We start from the raw sequence: 21,018 nt of genomic DNA, 5'->3' as shown, positions 1-21,018 counted from the left end.
GACCCACTTTATATATGCACAGATGCTCACCTACACTTTGTATACACACACACACACACACACACACACACACACACACATGTATATACACATACACATACACACACTCACACTTTTTGTAAATATGCACATACACACTTTTTATACTTACAAACATGTGAGCAGACCTACTTTTTATATGCACACATGCTCACTTACACTTTGTATATACACACACACACACACACACACACACACACACACACACACACACACACACACACACACACACACACCACACTTCTTACACAGAAACAACACACACACACACACACACACACACACACACACACACACACGCACACACACACACACGCATACTTCAGCCACAGTAAACATCACAAGCACTGACATGCCATTAGATCTGTAATTATAACATGGGTAAAGTGAGCCAAGGTACTCATTTCAGCCATTGTACATAACAGAATTATTGTTTTAGTAAACTAAATCAAAGCATTATAAACATATGTAAAGATATACATATAATTCCTAAAATATACATTACATATATATCAGAGTAATAGAAGTATTTCTTTGAACCACTTTTCAACACCTACAATATTGACATGGCATGAGCTCCATAATTCAGTATGATTAATCTCTTGGGTAGTCAGACTAAGAAAAACATTGCTAGCATCTCTCCAGCAATCCAAAATTATTAGCATGACATGAACTCAGGAATTCAAATTTTGTCACCAGAAGTGCAGCCAGATACAGTTGGAGCTTGTTAACTATTAGCACCATTTAGCACATCTTCTGTCTGACATTAAACATTGTTCACAATTACATGAAATTCTCAAATTATGTGAAATAGAGCTATTAGAAAACCATCATCATGTTCTGTTTCTGCAACTGTTGATGACTACAAAATGAAAAACATCATTATAAAAAGAAATGTTCCTTTCTGTGGAGAATAGTGACCTCTGAAGTGATTGCAAAGCCCCTCCCCCACATCCTTTGTGAACGCAGAGCTCAAAGTTCACTCAGTCATAGACATTTTATCACAGTACTCTTAAATATGTCATTTGGAATTCACTCATGATATTAGGATGTTGTAATTATGGTTAGCACATTCCACCCTAAATCAGCAAATAAGGGCAAGCGATTCATTCCCTCATTAAATGGTATACACTACCAATGACGTTTATGATCAGGCAACTCATTTTTGGCCCAAACCCTTCAGTCATTTTGTATTTTCCTACTCCCCTATGGTAGGTACGCTCAAAATTATGGAATAAGCTGTCAGTCCCAATATGCTCAATCAGCTCTGAGTCCCTTTCATAGTATATTTAAATAAACATGAAGTATGTAAAAATGCTATAGTTATAATTTCAAACAAAATAAAAAGTTGAGATAAGACAATGATACAACCACAACTCAACTCAATACTTTTAATTGTTTTGCTTAAAAATACAAAGCACTATTTACAACATAAATCACTGTACTTCATTCAAAAATTACTCAACTCAGTGGCAGCTTTCAGCAGCATGGCTGTACATGAGTTGGGATTGGCATAATATTTATGGTCTTTATCTCATAGCTACGAAAGTACAGGGCTTGATTCAGACTGGCTAGGCTTAAAATGGCCCTTCAGGGCAATTAGTCTAGTATTCACTTAGATTGGGAAGGTGGTACGATGATTCAGACTGGCTAGGCTTAAAATGGCCCTTCAGGGCAATTAGTCTAGTATTCACTTAGATTGGGAAGGTGGTACGATGTTTAAGGTGTCTACCTCAGAGTTACAAGGTACAGGGCTTGCTTCTCATCTTCCAAACGGAAATTGTCTAGGCTTAAATGGCCTACCAGGGCAACTAGCCTAGTACTTACTAAAATTGAATTTGACCAGATGTGAATTACCCACAGACAAATTTCACATTCTCTGTTGCTTCAACAAATACATTGGAATTATGTTTAAAAGCCAACCTTTTTTCTTCACAGTGAACTATAATAGGTAAAATGACAACTACCAGCTGAATTTAGACTCTGAACCAATGTTTCAGAGTTGAAACTGAAGTTTTGAAGGCACCAAGTTTTACAGTTGCAATAGAAGTTCTGAAGGCATCCAGTTTGGTTGTGAAATACAACCATAATAATAATGTTAGTGTTCAGGTTATTCAACTCAGATCTCTAACAATGCATAAATAACAAGCAGAGTACCATATTGCCCCCAGGATGATTAGCTTTAATTGTGTTATCTGACTACTTAACTGTTAGTATGGAACTAGGTTCAGTATTTATTTATTTTTTTCTGCTGTCCCTCTCCCAGTGACACTTTCCATAACTTGGAAGTTTCTAATTTTTTTCTACAAAATATTTCCTGCCTGAAAGGGTTACAGAAACAGCAAAACGGATAAAAGAACTTGTTTCCTCAATATCTTCATAGCCTGAAGGGCACCATTTTTAATTCAGACTGTAGAAAAAAAAGAGATTATTGTAGGGTATATACCTAAAGGTGAAATGTTCCAGAGATCATTGCAAGGAAACTACTTCTCATATCATGGCAAAGAAAGTACTGTCAGAAACCATTCCTGAGATCAGGGCATGGAAATCAGGGTTAGAATCCACTGGTCTCCCCAAAAAAGAGAATGAAACTTCCAAACTGCCCTATTTTATTTCCTGGATAAAGCAGAGACATTAATACACAGGAAGAGATATCCAATGACAATACTGGCTGTCCAAAAGTGACATCACACCTCTCTTTACTCTAAAGTGAACCCCCCTAAGTTTTAGCTTTAGCCAAGGGTTTGAGAAATGTCAGATAAAGCAACAAGAAGCATTTGTTATTTAAAACTAATTCATAGGTTCATAGGTTGGTACTAGGCTATCAGCCCTAGGGCCTATACAAGCCTAGCCATAACATTTCCCTGGCTATTTCTTCCCACACTATTTACTCCCTGGACCCCTGTCTAGCAGGGTGACTGACGTGATCCCTGGGGTGAATTTCCTTTCTCCCATCCAATCGTCAAGGTTCTTTTTGAACAGGGTCAAAGAGGCACTCTGCTTAACATGTATGGGCAATCTATTCCAGAGTCTGGGGAGTCTCTGCATGAGGAACCTATCTCTCCAGCATGTTTTGTTTATAGTGATGACAAGGTTTAGATCCCTGGAGCGTGTGGCTCTGAGGGATTGGGATTTCTTTAAGTGTAGCATGTCCAACAGCTCTGGGTTTGACATGGCCTTGTATGTTAAGCAAAGATCACCTCTGAGTAGACGATATGCGGCAGAGTATAGCTGGAGTTTTTTAAGGTGGTCAGCATAAAGCATCTGCTGTAGGCATGTGATTCTTTTAGTGAGGTATTTTTGTGGCCTTGCCAGTTGTTGCAGATGTTTTGAGAGGCACATACCAAACAGGGCGTTGTATTCTATAATGGGTCTAATGAGGGATGAGTACAGTGGGACAATGACCTCCTTTTTTCTGGATGAAAAGCCCTTAGTGATGAGTTGTGCCACATAGAAGGATTTCCTGACTGTTGTGGCGATGTGGTTATTGAAGGTGAGACCGCTATCCACCTGTGTCCCTAAGGCTCTTATCACACTTTTAGTGTTTAGTGTACTGCCACCTATATGGTAATGCACGGGTACATGTTTTTTTTCCCAAAGGGGATAACTATACATTTCTTGGCATTGAGCTTGAGTCCATAGCTCTGGCACCAAGCATCTTGTTTCTGTAAGGCCCTTTTGTAGAGTATCCACATCATTTGGGGATTCAATAATGGCTCCAAGTTTGCAGTCATCTTTGAACTTTGTTGCCAGAATCCCTTAGTGTTGGCCTGTACTTCAGAGAAGTAGATGCCAAACAAGAGCGGTCCCAGGACTGAACCCTGAGATACTCCAATTCTGGCTCTCTATAACATAGCATTGAGCTGCTTGTAAACTGCCGCTTGTCTGAGGGCAGTCATTGTGATTGGTGGGTCTATGAAAAACCCTCTGGAAAAGAGGGTTTTTCACAGAATTTGTAAATGGGAAGGATACTTTTTCACTTTAATTTGCAGTAGCTTAACCACAGAGATACCTTTTCTGCATGTAAGCTTCTGCAAATCAAAATAAACAGTTAGTATTGCCCAGACAAGTGTACAGCACACTGATGCAGCATAGACTTGGTTGGACAGCATTTTAAAAGTGGCAGGCATTTTGTGTGTCGATCCAGAAACTGGATAAATAGCACTATGCGTGTGAATGAGTTAAATTCTGTCTATAAAGAAGGAAGACATTCATCCTGCCAAACAGAAATGTGATTGTGAGAGAATGCTGTGAAACTTATAATACATTTTTACAGACAGTAATAAACATCTGTAGCTGATATATTCAGAGGCACCAAATGCCTTTGCTTGGGAGAATGTCTGATATAGTGTTCGAATTATTGGTAAAAAGTTTGCTGCTATGGCAACTTTAGCAGATAGTCTATGTCAGGAAGGGCAGAGCCTCAGTGTTGCTTTATGTCAACATGTCGTTCAATAGCTTCCACCCCATTCCCACTACTCCTATGAGGTATGTGGTACCTCTCGATGAAACATTTGTAAATCTTGACAAAAGTTCTGGAAATCCTAAACTCATTATCAGTGCCAGGCATGTGTTTTAGAGAAAGGTCCTGTAATGTCTCTTGGTAGTACAGCATATGAGTGATACATTTTAAAGTGCATTACTGACTAAAGATTTTACTAGATGAACTGAGACATGACAACATTAATCCAGCATAAGCAATAGTATCAACAGCAGGCAAGACCAAATATTTGTCCTGCATGAGACCTGACAATGAGTCTGGTTACTTAACGAACAGTATTAAACATGACTTTGCAGATACACTCCTCAGCTTGTTTAAACTATGCTTAGCTTACTAGTTTTGTCCCTGATGACTGTCATACCACAGTGGTGAAACCATTCAATAAGAATGGCCTTACAACTTACCTACATAATTACAAACCTCTTAGCCTTACAACCCTCATCTGCAAAGCTATGGAATGTATTATAACTGAAATCATAAACTGTATTATCAAAATTCTTGTTAAATTCTTCCACCAGCAGTTTGGCTGTTTCAAGAACAGATCCTGTTATATAATCTGGTAAACTTCTTTTAAGGGCAAAAGTGATTGTAGATTGTAGCCATGCAGTGCATGATGTGTGCCTTGACCTGTCCAAGGCCTTCAACTCCATTCCACATACTACTATTACACAAAAATTAAATGCTTTAACAATCAGGCAATATGTGGTCAGATGGATCTCAAACTGGTTGAAATATAGACAATCACAATGTGAGAAGCACGTGCCTCATCTGAAAGAATGAAAGTGAGCAGTGGTGCCCCTTAGGGCTGGGAGTGCAGACCTCTTCTTTTTCAGGTCTCAAAGCAGAGAGCCAAGATCTCAAGCTAACAAAGTCTGGAAGTGACAGCAAACTTGGAGTTGTTGTTAAGCTAACTTATGGCATCTAAACTCCTTCGGAATAAATTCCCCAAAATAAACACTTATTGTCTTAAAATAGGCTGAAGATGAAATGCTAAAAAGTGTAGGATCACAACTTTTGATAGACAACCCCTCCCTTCATCATACTGTGTAGACAACATACCTCTATAAAACAAAAACAGTCAATTTTTGGACTGATAACCCCCCTGTTTTTTGATTATCACTTGACAATGATAGTCAGCAGATCATTTTTTTCACCAGCTAATTGTTAAAGGAATACCATCAAGTTCTAGTACAGCTCCTCTGAGAATTGACTCACTAAACATATTAAGCAATTATAAACACCTCAATGGTTCATAAAGAAAAAGATCCTAGGCCAAAAGTCACTGAGCTATCAAGAGAGGCTGGAAGGTCTATCCCTTTATTCAGGGTCTTACAGACTTTTAAGGGGAGATTTCTGTATTACTTACTGCATCATTAGAGAAATGATTACCCCAGATCTCCTGTTTCTTGGCAACTCTAATATCTGCACCAATACTAGATCCAAGGGCCTAACACTTCACCTACAGATAAATGCAACATAGCAGAGAGACAAGATTATAACCTAATGCTTTCACAGCCATTCGAATAAACATTTCCTGCATGCTTATCAGTACAACTCACTACCTTCCTTTAAACACAAATTAGGTAACTGGATAAGTATGTACAAATTTACTCCTGGATTGACTGATATGGCCCTCCTGAATGAAGATGTGCAGCCTGAAGGGAAGACCTTGGCAATACATGGATGATCAGAATACTCAGGTACTTTGGAAAATCTACAAATCTATGATTCTATTATTGCATGGTTGTTATTGAATTGCAATTTGTATAATAGTACAACAAAAATGGTGCAATTTCCAATAGAAATTTAAAGTAATTTAAAGTATTACAAAAATGAATGTGGTAAATCCACACTTCTAAAGTTTTCCATCAGTTATGCCCATAAAACAGGCTGTTTAACACACTTAAATATAATTACACTACTTTTTTTTAAACTCTGATTGGTTAATAAAACAGCAAACACACAAACACACACACACACACACACACACACACACACACACACACACACACACACACACACACACACACACACACACACACACACACACACACACACACACACACACACACACACACACACACACACACACACACACACACACACACATACCATAGTTGTAGGTGATAGCAGGCTGACAACAGTAAAAGGCATTTTTAAGCCTAGCCATGTTTTTCAAATTTATCTGGCAGGATTTGATACAACTCATGGTATAGGGGGTATAACCTGGGTATGTATTTTTAAGCATTTACAAGCTTCTTGTTTCTAATAAGGACATAGGTGGCAGACCAGTGGGAAAATTTACAATTCCCTATCCACCGATACAATTCCCTATCCACTGATCCAAGTTGTGCTTAAATAAGTGCAGGAAGGAGCTCTGGGTCACAAATATGGGAAGCCTGTTCCAGAAAAATGGTAGTCTATGAGCCACAGAAGCCTGTTCCAGAAAAATGGTAGTCTATGAGACACATATGCCTCCCTCCAACATGTCTTTTTCTGTTGCCCTTGAGGATTAAGTCCCTGGCTTGTTTCAGATGCTATTTGTATTGCAGATGTACAGCAGGACTATAAGGGCTGGATCAAAGGTCACTTTGAATGTCAGGCATAGATCACCTCTTAGCAGTCTGTAGGAGACCAAGAACAAGTATAGGACTTTGAAGCAGTCTATGTAGAATATGCTGTTCACACCATGCATTCGTTTTATGAGAAGTCTTTGTGGACACTTCAGCTGCTGGATATGCCTGGTCAGGTACATTCCAAAAGGGGCATCATATTCAGTAATTAGTTTAATGGAGGCTGAGCACAATGGAATAATGAAATCTTTGGACATAGATGTCATAACCTTGCTATAAATTGCACAATGAAGTATGATTTTCCTTGCTACAAGAAATGCATGATAGTCAAAGGCAGGTCACTATCTACATGTTTCCTGTAATCCCTGACTACATAGTCAAGTCTTAGTGATTTATTACCAATACAGTAATTTCCATGGGTGGCCATCTTTCCTGAAAGAAACTATTATTGCATTTTTTTGGTATTGTGTTTTAGACCATGGGTCTGGCACCATTTATTAGTCTGGTCAGGCCTTCTTGGAGGATGTTTGCATCTTGTCTGCACCTAGTTTGCAGTAATCTGTGAACTTGGTCAGCCAGAAGCCTTGATTGATGTTGGCCATGACTTCAGAAAAGTAGATTCTAAAAAGGAGCATCTCCAGCAACTGACCCTGGACGAAACCACTAGTGACTGGCCTTTTCTGGAGGTATATGCACCTATTCTGACTTCTTCTATCCTATCTGTGAGCCAACTGACTATCCAGTGGATGACATTGGGATTTATATAGAAATGTAATGAGCTTGTCTACGATATCAAAGGGTTTATGCAGACTGAGGTAGGCAGCATGCACTATTTTGTCCTTGTCAGTTTGCTTTAATGATTTTCTTGAAGAAGTCCACAATGCTGAGTAGGCATTGACAGCCCTTGATGAAACCAAACTAGGTTGGATCCAATGTCTGAAGGTTTCCCATGTCATTATTTATCATGTCCGTGATTACATTTTCCATGTGCTTACATAGGAAACTAGTCAGCTTTATGGGTATGTAGCTTCTTGTGCATAAGGATAACAGTTGTAGTCCTCCGCTCACTTAGCATGAAACCCATTTAGAGACTATCACTGAATAGTGCTTCAATAGGCCCAATAGGTCATGTTTAAAGCTTTTAATGAGGCATCCTGGGGCATGACCAGGTACTATAGATCCAGTGTTTTTGGCCTTGGAGCATACATTGAGGATATGTTCTCAGAGACAGTTGGGAGAGCTATGACTGGAGTTATTTCTTGAGAGAAGTAGTCTGGGGAGAAAGTGAAGTAAAATAATTTGAATTTATTGAACAGTATATCCCCTGGCTCAGTATAGGTGGCTACATTTACAATTAGGCCTACACATTTTAGTGCACTGCCTTTGAGGTTTTGGATGTAGCTGAAGAATGCCTTGTGGTTCTCCTTAGCCTGGGAGGCTACCTTTACTCCAAATTTGTCCTGGTAGACTAAATCAGTCCCCTGAGTTATTTATTTAGCTTGATAAAGAAGTTCTTGCATGACTGGGCATTGCACTATTTTTGGTCATGATTTTATTCCTGCTTAACTTAACTTATTCATGTTGGGGTTCCACCAGGGTGACTTGTTTTTTTGAGTTTGTCCTGTGCTTATTTCAGGTATATACTGCTGATTTTTTCTAATATTTCCAAATCTTTTGGGTTTCTAATACCATGACAGGAATGGACCCCATTCCTAAGTCAATGTATGATAAAAGCTCATGAAATTACTATTGTTTCAATCTTTGATGACAGCCAGATGTCCTATATGCAGCACCCACAATGTGCCCAGTAATGACTCCTTCTGCAGTTCATATGGGGTTACATGTGTTGATAACATATCTAAATACGCTTGTAGATTCTTTTTTATAAGACCTGTTGCTCCTACTACTATTGGAACTGTCTGGGTATCTTTCTTCCAGATTGCTCTCATTTCTGCCTGCAAATCCTGATATTTTATGACTTTGCACCTCTCTGTACACAAGACACTGTGGTCACTGGGTGTGGCAATTTCAATGACCAATACTACTTTTGTCTTCTTTTCATGGACCACTATATCCAGTTTTCTAGCATCTATGTTTTGAACTGTCAGTAATAGGTGATCCCATGTGATATAGACTTCATAATTTTCTATGATGCTTTGTGGCTCATGTTTCCTCTGACTCTGTATAGGTGCTTCTATGCAACTTTACATATGGTTGTAAAGGTATTTTTTGAATGACTCCACATGGGCAGGATTGTTTTCTGGATTTGGGGAGGGACTTGAAATTTTGGCAGAGTACCACTTAAAAGTAGAAAGTCTGCCTCAGAGTAATTCCTTTATTAATTTATCACTTGTGACATAAGCAATTTTACATTTATATAAAAGTAATTAAGCTGTATTAACAAATTCATGTTTACAAACATTATACTTCACATATATTCTTATATATCATATATATAACCTAAGCAACATTACAGAAATTATTCAATTCTTCCTCTGTTTTTTTTAAAGAAGAAACATCTTTATTAAACCATCGCTTACAACATAGGCAATCATACATTTATATGAAAGAAAACAAACCACACCTCCACAATCCTAGCTGCAAACATTTTACATCACAAACCATACTGACACACTCCTAACTGCAAACATTATACATCACTTATAATCTACCCTATCACTTTCAGTCAAACATTACATAGCTCGTTTAGGTCCTGCCTTCATTCCTCCCTTATATGTATTGCTCTCACAGTTCACATTTTCCTATGCAGTTTGCTCCTATCCTTTTCTAAAGATCTCAGTTCTAGTTCTTTTTTCTCTGTTAATATATTAACTATTTCTAGTATAGTTGGTTTAGATCTTGATTTTTATTTTCTAGTAGTTGCTTTTTCGACAGCCACCATAATTAGACATAGCAGGGTCTTACCATGTCTAGTCAATTCCAATTCTGTATTATAGCTAAAAAATATTATCTCCTTCATCACACTACTCTGCACACTGAGCACCTCCAACAGTGCATCCAGCAGGGAATACTTAAAGTTTGCTAACTCACTTCACTCCAAGAAAATATGTTCCCAATTATCTTGTTCTTCCCTGTCATAACTCCAACGTTTGCTGTCTTCCTGAGGAAAAATTCTCTGGAGTCTACTTGGGCTATAAAAATATCTATGTAAACATTTCCAAGCAAAAATCCTAATTCTTCTAGATTTTGTTGCATATTTGGGAGATATGCATGCATCCTCCTATTGTTTCTTTGTGAATTGCTTATCTATTCTCTCTTCCCAATCCTTTATAACCTCCTCTGATTGATTCTTATAGTTATCATGCAAAATTTTATATGCTGTACTAATTATTTCTTTTTAATGGAAGCTTCTGTTCTAAATTCTACTAAACACTCTACCAATGTGGTCTCTCGTTTAGGACCCCCTGTTTCTTTTCCTTTGCTTATACGCTGATATCAATCCTTGAAAGGGAAGGCAATTTCTAACCTGCAGTCCAAATAAATTCTCAGTGTCTTCCCATTCTATTGTATTTCCCTGTCTAGTTATTTGCTCCCAGTACCTTGGTTCCTTTGCCAGTTTTCTCCAATAAATTCCAGCCCACTCTTTCCTACTGTCTATATCCCTAATTGCAGTCATCACTATTGGCAGAATCTCCTTTCCCCATTCCTATGTTGGCTTAGTTCTTAGGATGCTTTCAGCTACTTTATAAATATAATATTCTGTATGATTATTGTCATTCTCCTTAAAGGCCTACATCCAAAAACACAGACTCTCCTTGTTTCTTGAGCATCATCATGTTTCATCATCATCATCATCCCTTTACACTTTGAATTATAGTTTACTGCTTGTGTATAGCAGCCTTAACTGTGTAGCTCTGAAATACCCCTATTGGTGATGATTACCTCAAAGAAGTTGGTGCCCCTAGGGGAAGTATGGACTAGCTGGTCCAGGGCATTCATGATGACGAAGTCAAGAAATCTCTTTCCTTGAGGTCATAGCTTCATAGGTGTGTACTAGGCTAATAACCATTAGGGCATTTTTAAACCTAGCCATGTATCTCAATCTCTGACAAGTTCTGGTACTCTTCATAAGTGTAAGCAGGGGCTTGATAGATGAAACTTTTACAAGCAGGTGCCTAGGAGATGAACCATTTACTGGCTGCCTGTGTTCATTAGAGACATTGTTGCCAAACCAGGGATGAATTTCCTATTCCCTATCCAATTTTCCAAGTTACACTTGATTTACTTTAGGGAGGAACTCTGTTTCACAAGTATGGCAAGTCTATCGAGAGAAGGTGTAGTCTCTTGGATACATACCTGTCTTTCCAGGTATCCTTTCAGGTCCTATTTATATCACAGGTGAAATTTCAGTCTTCAGAATAGGTAATTCTGGTGCTGTTTGGTTTTCAGGTATGCAGGAGGTCCATCAAGGTAGGATCTGGCAATGCCCTGTATGCCAGGCATAGATCTCCCCTCAACAGCCTGTAGGAGACAGAACACAGGGATAAGGCTTTGAGGTGGTCTGCAGAGGAAATGCTACTTACACCCTGTATTCTTTTAGTGTAAACCTCCGTGGACATTCCAGTTGTTGGATGTACCTGGTAAAGAAAATACAAAAGGAAGCATTCTACTCATTGATAGGTCTGATGAATGCTGAATACAGTGGAATAATGACCTTCTTGGTACTAGATGCCATACCTTTGTTTATAAGTTGCACAAAATAGAATGATTTCCTCACTACTGTAGACACATGATGGTCAAAGACTAAATTACTGTATATGTCTGTCCCCAAATCCCTGACTACTGGGTTGACTTTTGGGGGGGTGTTGTAGATGACTTCCTGGAGAATACTGTTATACATTTCTTGGTATTTAATTTTAATCCATGTCCCTGACACAAGTTATTTGTCTGTGTCAGCCCTTTATGGTGAACTTTAGCATCAGCGGTGTATTCTATGACTGCTCTTAATTTGCAATCATCTGCAAATCTGGTTAGCCAGAAGCCCTTGACATTGGCCTTGCCTTCAAAGAAGTAAATGTTGAAAAGGAGCAGTCTCAGGACCATTCCCTGAGGGACCCCACTTTGGACTGGCCCCTATGTGGAGGCAGACTCTCAAACTCTAGCTTCCTGGGTCCTGTCTGTGCTCCAGCTGGCTATCCACCAGTTGACATAAGGGCTTATACATAATCTCTTAAGTCTATTAAGAATGCCCAAGTGGGATATTGTGTCAAATGCCTTGGCCAGGTTAAGGTAGGCAATATGAACTATTTTTCCCACATCCATTGTTTTGGTGATCTTCTCAAAGACATCCACCTGGTGAGTAGGCATAACCTGCACTTGATGAACCCAAATTGTGCTAGGTCCTGTATTTGGTGGTTTTCTATGTCATTATTGATCTCTTCCATGGTAATGCTTTCCATGGCTTTGCATATGAGACTAGTGAGTCTTATGGGTCTGCAGTTTCTATTGTCTGTAAATGTCCCAGCTTTGTGCAGGTGGATGACTGTTGTTGTTCTCTGTTCATGAGGCACAAAGCCTGTCTGGAGGCTACAGTTAAATAGCAATCCCAGGGGGCCTGATAGGTCACATTTCATGCTATTTAGAAGGCATCCTGGGATGTTGTCTGGGACCATTAATGAAGTGTTCTTGGACTTAGAGAGAGAGAGAGAGAGAGAGAGAGAGAGAGCATTGAGGATCTGTTCAGTGGTGAAACTAGGGGATTCATATTTGAAGGCATTTCTTGAGGGGGAGTTTGCGTGGGGGAGAGGGGAAAAGTTTGAGCTGAATTGGTCTGCCAGTAGGTTTGCTATATCCTCTGGATCAGTATATGTAGCTCTATTAACATCGAGTTCTGCACACAATTATGTATTCTCTTTGACATTGTGGATATAGCTAAAGAATGCTTTGTTGTTGTCCTTGGCCTGGGAGGCCAAATTTACCTCAAATTTGGCTTTGGTAGAATTTATTTGCCCTCCAAACTGTTTGTTAATTTTGCTGAGACTACTTTTATCCTGCCTGGAGCTACACCTCCTAATTTTTCTATGACTTTCTTCCTTCCATTATACAGTCTACTGATGTTATTGTTCTACTGGGGTGGCTCATTTTTTGAGTTTGTTCTGTTCTTCTTCCTGGTGGGTACAACTGCCTCTGTGTAGCTATTAACATACTTTTATAGGGGTTACTGTGAACAGTTCCATGTAGGCAGCAGTGTTACTCAGGATTTACGAAGGATTTAAATTTTGTCAGATTATTACTTAATAGAAAGTCATTAGCCTTAGAGAAGTTCCTAAACATCCCATGGTTATCTGTGGCTCTGGGTTGTATTTTTACTTCAAAAGAAATTCTTTATGTGGTCTGACCATACCAGATAAGACATTACAATAGGTGATGTACAACAGTCTCCTATATTAGAGAGGACTAGATCCAGTATGTTTGACATCTGGTCTGTGTATTTATAATCTGATCTGGAGAATTTGTGTTTGCAAAATCCAAGAATCTCTGTGCCTGCTCATTTGGTATTATATATCATTCCCAGTTTATAGTCGGGTAGTTGAAGTCAACCATGAATGTGGTGTTGGACAAAAAGGATAGTATTTAAGTAAATAGTGTGGGTTTCCTGGATTATAGAGGAGGGCCTATAGCTCACATAGATATGGTATTAGAGTTTGCTTATGGTGAGCTGTACATAGAAGACTAATTTCTGTTATACTGCTTGACTGGCATTCAGATGTGTTTGTTCTTGATGCAAGCTGATATGCCAACACATTTTGTCCCTTTCTGTACAGTAGTTGGTCTAAATGTGTGGAAGGCATTATAGCCCTGAACTGCTGGGGTGCTTTTGGCAGCTTTAACACATCTCAGTATCTGTATTGATGCCTACATTCTTTAGGATACATAGATCTCAGGGAGTGGAGTTATTTGTTTAGACTCTTGGTACTGAGCATTGTCACGTTTAGATTTTTCTGGGTCAATGTAGTTATGTTGGATGGTTTATCAAGTTGGCAATTCCAAAAAATAGACACTGTGAGGTGGACAAAGTTTTAATCAATATTCAAAAGCCTAGAGAGGACAGATGCAGACCATCCCAGGTAAAGCATCATGGCCTGTCATTTATATCCTTCCAGGACAACAAATATTGTACCCAATTTGAATGACATCAAAAACTAATCCAATTATTAGAATCAATTATTTTTTGCTCTTATTGTGAAAGTAGAATGCTGATCAATTTAGGCGCATTCTAAAATGGAAAACATAGTCCAAGAGCTCTTCATATAATCCAAAGAGGCACAGCTCAGATCTTTTACTCCCACATGGAATATGATTGAGTCATACTGGTACTTTCGCAGGGGCGGCTCGTGCCATAGGACTGCAGGACTGCAGCCCTCCCACCTAAAAAACAAATGAAAAAACAGAACAGAACCACAAAATCAATTCCCTGACATGCACGCATGCGCACATGCTCTCAGACTGCTTTCTCAGCAGTCTAGATAGGGGGAAAAGGCATCTCAGCCCTAAGATGCCCAGAAGTCTGTGCAGCGATGACATCACAAAATGGAGGCACTCTGGACTGCAGCTGTCACAGGCAGGACCAATCGTGGATATGGACTGCAAGGATGGGCCAATCACGCAAGGAATACAGGTAAAGGGGCTGTTCAGATATCGGTAGCAACTGCGCAGTAAGTGGAAGCAGTTATTTAGGTCATCAGGGCTTGGTGGATATTATGGAAGCAGTTATTTAGGTTGTCGGTGGGGCTGGGGCTGTTCGGCGACAAGGTAAGCATGTAGAGTGTGTTTGTGTAAGCAGTTATTTAGCTCGTCCTATTCGGCAACAAGGTATGTGTGTGTGTAATGCCTCAGTTACTATATACTGGTGGCTAGAGCAAACTCATGGTGGTGTGGTAGGGAATACCTCAGGCTTGAACCCTGTACCTTGTATGCAGGTGTTAAGGGCCTGAATTCCCTCCCCACCACCATTTGTAAAAATTTGCAGATTTTTTTGCCTCATATTTGATCTGTTCTGTTCCTCATAATATTTGTGGTTTCTAAATACTTAAGTGCTTGATGTTTGATGGTGCAGTGGTAGCATTGTTGCCTCACAGCTGTAGGTTCTCAGGTTTGATTTTTAGCTGGGGTGCCTTCTGTATGGGGTCGGCATTTTCACTTTGTGTGGGTTTCCTTTTGTGTCCTCCCATGTTACAAAGACATGTCTGCATTATTTCATCCTGGGCCTCTGCTGAAAATAGTTTTTTTGTTCCAAGTCAGACTGTCCTGGTTAACAAATAAGTTAATGTCATTGTTGGTGGCAGTGGTGGTGGTGTTGTTGGTAGGTACAGAACAACAGGCAAATGAAGCATGTGAAATTCATTTGTGCAGGAAGAAAAGTTAATTTTCCACCCAGGAGACTGGGAAACACATGACTGCCATTGTGGAAAATACACTTCCCTTTTTCTGTAAAAGTGGATGGGAAATTTGAAATTCATCACTAGTCTGACACAGATGTCTGTGATTCACAGAGGCAGCAGTTAAATCTTGTTCTAAGTAGCATACCTCTTAAAACAATCGCTAAGACAAAATGGCCCATGGGATAAGTTTGGGTTGCACCCGGCTAGCTGATGAAGGCCTCAGTGGTCATCAGCCTAGTATATACAGTGAAATATATGAACCTAGAATTTCATTCTGCTAAGTATGCCAGGGGAGGGGGAACTGTGCACAACTGGTTACGTTTATGGCATTAAACTTACCGAGTGATGGAAAATGGATAAGATGCTATGAACTTTGCAGTGAGCAGAGGAATTGGAATTAGATTATGAACCAGAAATCTATATATCTGAGCTGAGGTAGTGGTTGTGGGTTATAGATGGAACTGCAACAGAGAAGGTTGCCCTAAAGGGGCCAAAGAGCACTGGCAAGAAGAAATGTTATTTGAAGGATAAGAAATAAGGGATGGTGCATTGGGGGTATACTATCTCAGAAGGTGCTAATGACTTCTTATTGACATTGATTGGTTTGAGTATATAATGACATTGAATTTGAAATGTTAAATAAAAGTGACAGGCATTTGAATTTCAGACTTCATATTCTTCAGAAAATACATAGTAACACAACTTTTATTCTAGCAATTTTCTAAGTTTATAAGATGAATATTTGAAATTTGTCCCTATTTCTAGGACTGTTTTCCCCCATTATTGGCTTTGTCCAGGTTTTTTGTGCTAAGGTTGACAGCTATGGCAAGAACTGAATTCACTGAATATGTTTGAGGGCTGTATTCCCTCACTGGGTTTGTCCAGGTGTTTTGTACTAAGAGGTTGACAGCTATGGTGATAACTGAATTCACTAAATGATAGCCATTTAAGTTTCAGTCTTCCTCTCTTTCACAAAGCAGCTGATTTGGCGTAGTGGTATGTTGCTCTGACTGTTTTGCACAGGGACCTTGTCAGTAAAATGTATGGTGGTAACACAGCATTTCTCTTTGACAAAGCAGCTGATTTGGCGTAGTGGTGTATTGCTCTGACTGTTTTGCACAGGAACCTTGGCAGTAAAATGTATGTTGGTAACACAGCATTTTATTCTAGCAACTTTCCAAGATTATACAAGCAATGTTTAATGTGTCTTTTGGGCTTTTGACCCCCCCCCCCAATAAATGTTAGCTTTTTCCAGATTTCTTGTGCTGTGAAGTTGAGATGCAGTTGAGCATTGAGTAGATTTTACAAGGAGCTGAGAGCTGCAGGGGAAGAGAGTTTAGTGCTGCTTATGCTGCATTGGTTTGAATTGCTAATAGCACAACAGGTTGTGTACTTGCTGTTAATACAAAAGGCTGTGGGTTCTACTCCCCCAAGGTGTGGATGCTGCTGTACTGAAAATGTCCTCTTTGGTGAAGATACTAAGTATGAGCCTGCTATCAGTTTGCCATCCATTTCATCTTGCAATATTACTAGCTTATCATTTTTTTTAATGTAATATAGGCAATTTATTCCTCAGGGGCAACAGACACTATTTTTCGATGAAACCATGAAATATAAAGGAGTTTGCTAACAGCAACCTCTTCATTAATTACAAATTTCTTTAATGTGGAATTATTTAGATGACTTTTACTTCAGAGTTTGTGCATATTTACTGATAGTGGACTGTAGAATTGTGCATATTTACTGATAATGGTGGACTGTAGAATTGTGCATATTTACTGATAATGGTGGACTTTAGAAGTCTGGGTAGACTTTTATGAGGGGAATGTTCTGAACTGAGCAGTTTTGTTATTATGGGTGCATGTGGTTTGTTTCATTGCTTACTGGAAAAATGTTCAAACAAATTTAAAACGCCTTCTAACAACTGTACTGTATTGTACAAGGAATATAATTTAGTACAATCAGGAAGGTGTATCAAAGAGCACATGTATGTTTCATATGCAAGGGGCCTATGATTTGAAAACAGCCCAAAATTAATCTTTATCTGCCACTGGCAAAATGTATTTTCTTTGAATGCGGGTTTTAATGCTGTTTCAATGAATGTGAATTTCAAGGGCAGAGAAGTTTTAATGCTAAGTCTGTTTTCATTGTGAAACTGCATTGCTTTGTTTAGCAGATGTCTTAGTGTCTGTGCTGAAAATGCAAAATAAAACTTTCAAATGAAGTCCAAATCATCATAGAAGTAAAGCAGTATGCACATTAGTGTTTATGGTAAATGAAGTGAAATAGCCAAGTAATGGATCATTGGAATGGCTGCAGAGGCTCCATTCGATGGTGATTTTGTGAGGGGGAAGGGTGGCAAACTCAGAGGCTCAGATGAACTATACCTCCCAACTGTCCAGATTTTCAAAGAATGAATACATTTTTGCTTCTTATTTTTGGTTTGTTCCTCATAAAATTTGTAGTTTTCTGGCAAATCATTTAGGAATTAAGTCACTAAATAATGATACACTGAGTTTCAGACTTCATAACCTTCAGAAAAATGCATGCTAAAGTAAGACCTGTTATTCTATCAACTGTCTCAGTTTATACAAGAGCAATTTTTAGTACTGTTTATATGTCCCCCAAATATATTTGGCCTTGTCCAGATTTATTGCATTAACATGTTGAGAGGTACATGCAAATAAATTGCTTTATAGAATTAGGCATAGCCATCCTCTCAACTGTCCCTGATTTTGGCTCAAAATGTTTCTCTTCCCCCTAATAATCTCTCCGCAAAATAGCAATGTTGGAAGAAAACATGGAGGGTTTACAATTAATAAATAACTGTAATAATCAAAGTTATAGATTACTTGAAATGCATGTAGATTCTTTTATTTTATCAGCTGCTCAAGTTAACAGTACTAATATTAAAGTGTCCCTTCTTTGTCAGGTTCCCAGCTGTATTGTGTGGCTATTTTATATTTTTGCATCACATTTTTGGTCCATTTTTCATAAAATTGTGTTTTTGGCAAATTAGTGACAAATCATTAAAGACTGAAGTTACTGAAGTGCCGGAACGCAACTGTGTGTTTGTGGATTATTCCTTTTGGTTACAAAGACTGAAGTTAGAAAATAATGACAGACATTTGAGTTTCGGATTTCATACCCTTCAGAAAATTCATACTAATGCAAGACCTACCCTCGGATTCACTAATCCTCCATGTAAAACTTAATAAGTCTTACTCGGAGGCTGCAGTTGAACAGTTTTACATCAGCGTGCCATGAATATTCATGAGGGCACGCTGACTCATCCGTAACTCTTACACAGACTGAGTAGGAAAGCAGGGGCATGTCCAACTGCCGAGCAGTCTAAATGTGCACGCCCCTGCAAGGTTATAAAAAGCAAAATGTCAATGCACAAGAGCCAGTTCGCTCAAATGTACTTGCACCCAACACCACACTCCCTTACACTGTAAACCCCCTCACACTTATATAAAGTAAATAATTATATATATATTTTTAAATCCACAATATAGTTGTCCGTATTTGCGCGTGTGTGCGCGGGTGTGCCCATTGCTTAGCTAGAGTTAGCAATTCTGACATGGAAGAGCATAAGAAAGAATGTTTATGCAACTCGTACTAAATTGCAATAGTGTAATGGTAGAGCATATGCACAAAGGGAAGGCATTCACAGTTCGAGTCCCACCACTCCCCTTCTTATTTATGTTTTAAATCAGTATTTGAAATAATACCAGACATATATGATTAAAATGTTATTAAAAGCAGTGACATGGCCAATGTATCAGTGAACAAAATATATATTTTTGAAGGACCCAGATAGCCTGGTGTTAAGCAATGTTTTACCCAGCTAAACAGAGGTGCCCATAGTTTAATAGTGCTTTATCCAGCTAAACAGAGTTGCCCATAGTTTAATAGCGCTTTACCCAGCTAAACAGAGGTACTCATAGTTTAATAGCGCTCTATCCAGCTAAACAGAGTTGCCCATAGTTTAATAGCACTTTTCTCAGCAAAATAGAGTTCCCAAAGTTTAAAAGCACTTTACTCAGTGCAATGTGTTTGCGTGGACATGTGTGCCGCGCCAACCAGGGCACCGTAGGGCACCGGGGAGCAATGTAGAGCTAAGTTGCTTAAATGCACCCACACCCCCTAGCCTGTCTAGACAGTATTAAAATAAAAGAATGACAAGGTTCGAACCAAGGACCCTTTGCATCATAATCAAAGTACAGAACCACTAAGCCATGACAACATAAGAGAAGCAACCACTATTAACATTCATAAACTAAGCAGGTCTGCAGTCAGCCGAGAATTTTACAAAATGGTCAATCACAAAAAAGTGTGGGAAATGTGGTATATTTAAACCCCATAGGTGGGAATACTTGCCATAACTGATTGTAGCTCACATTTGCAATCAGAATGGCAGGTGCAGGAGAAGGTTCATGCTTCCGAGCGCAACGTTGGGGCATCAAGGAGTCCAAATACATGGTTTGGTTCCTTGTCCACCATCACAAGACAAGACTCCTGCAGGGCCAGTTCCAATGGACGGAGTACAAGGCAGAGGCTTGGAACTGGTTAGCTCATGACCTCACCAGTGCCACAGGTGTTCCCCGGACTGGTGAGCAGGTCTGTCACCACCATGCAGACCTGAAGAGAAGAAAGCAGGACCGCCTGAACCAGTGGATACAGGAGGCCCATGGGATGCAGAATGCCCCACAACTGTGTATGTAGCCATGGAATGCAGTATGTAAGAATTGATAAATAAACAGAGATCTCTCAGGGTAAGGTACCTGCTATATCCCCAAACGAAAAATGTCAATATCAAGGTGCAGGTACTCCACGACTATCGAAGCCAACCATCAACCATATTCTATTTGCCATCTGAATTGTTAATAACAGCAATAATCAATTACTATATTCATTTTAGTGTCAATGTTCAATTTTGTTTCTGACTTTTTATTTATTTAGAGGTTTCTGACTTTTTATAGTTATGTATTTATACAAAGGCTTTCATTGTTTAACTGTTTAATTAATAAGTGTTTAAATACAGAAGTGATGAAGTGTTCTATTAAAGTCTGAAGAAGCGTCCAGAGTAGACATGAAAGCGCTAACAACCCATGGAATAAAGTTTTTTTGCTGTTCAAGTATAAAATTTTTTGCTTTTTTTTGGTTGATGGTTGACTTCGATAGTCGTGGAGTACATGTAAGAACTGATAATGGAGTATGTATAATGGATAGGTATGTCTCAATATCCCCTCATTTACATTACAGCTGCAGGTCACCGTGCTGTGAATCAGCAAGCCTATGCTGATAGGCTGCTAAGGCTGCGCCACCAGGCAGGTTAGTGATTATTCTGCATGTATTGTTATATAAAATATGGGAGAGAGCATGAAAGAAAGTGTTGTATTCCAATAAAACAGCCATAGAATTGCCTGAATATGTTCTCTGCATGCACTGTCAGATAAAAATGTCAGAGAGGCAGAAAAAGAGTGTAGTAACCCATTAA

The sequence above is a fragment of the Protopterus annectens genome, chromosome 7.part0 (assembly GCF_019279795.1).
Source record: "Protopterus annectens isolate FY-2018-M chromosome 7.part0, PAN1.0, whole genome shotgun sequence".
Taxonomy (NCBI): domain Eukaryota; kingdom Metazoa; phylum Chordata; order Ceratodontiformes; family Protopteridae; genus Protopterus; species Protopterus annectens.
This window is presented reverse-complemented; position numbering follows the sequence as displayed.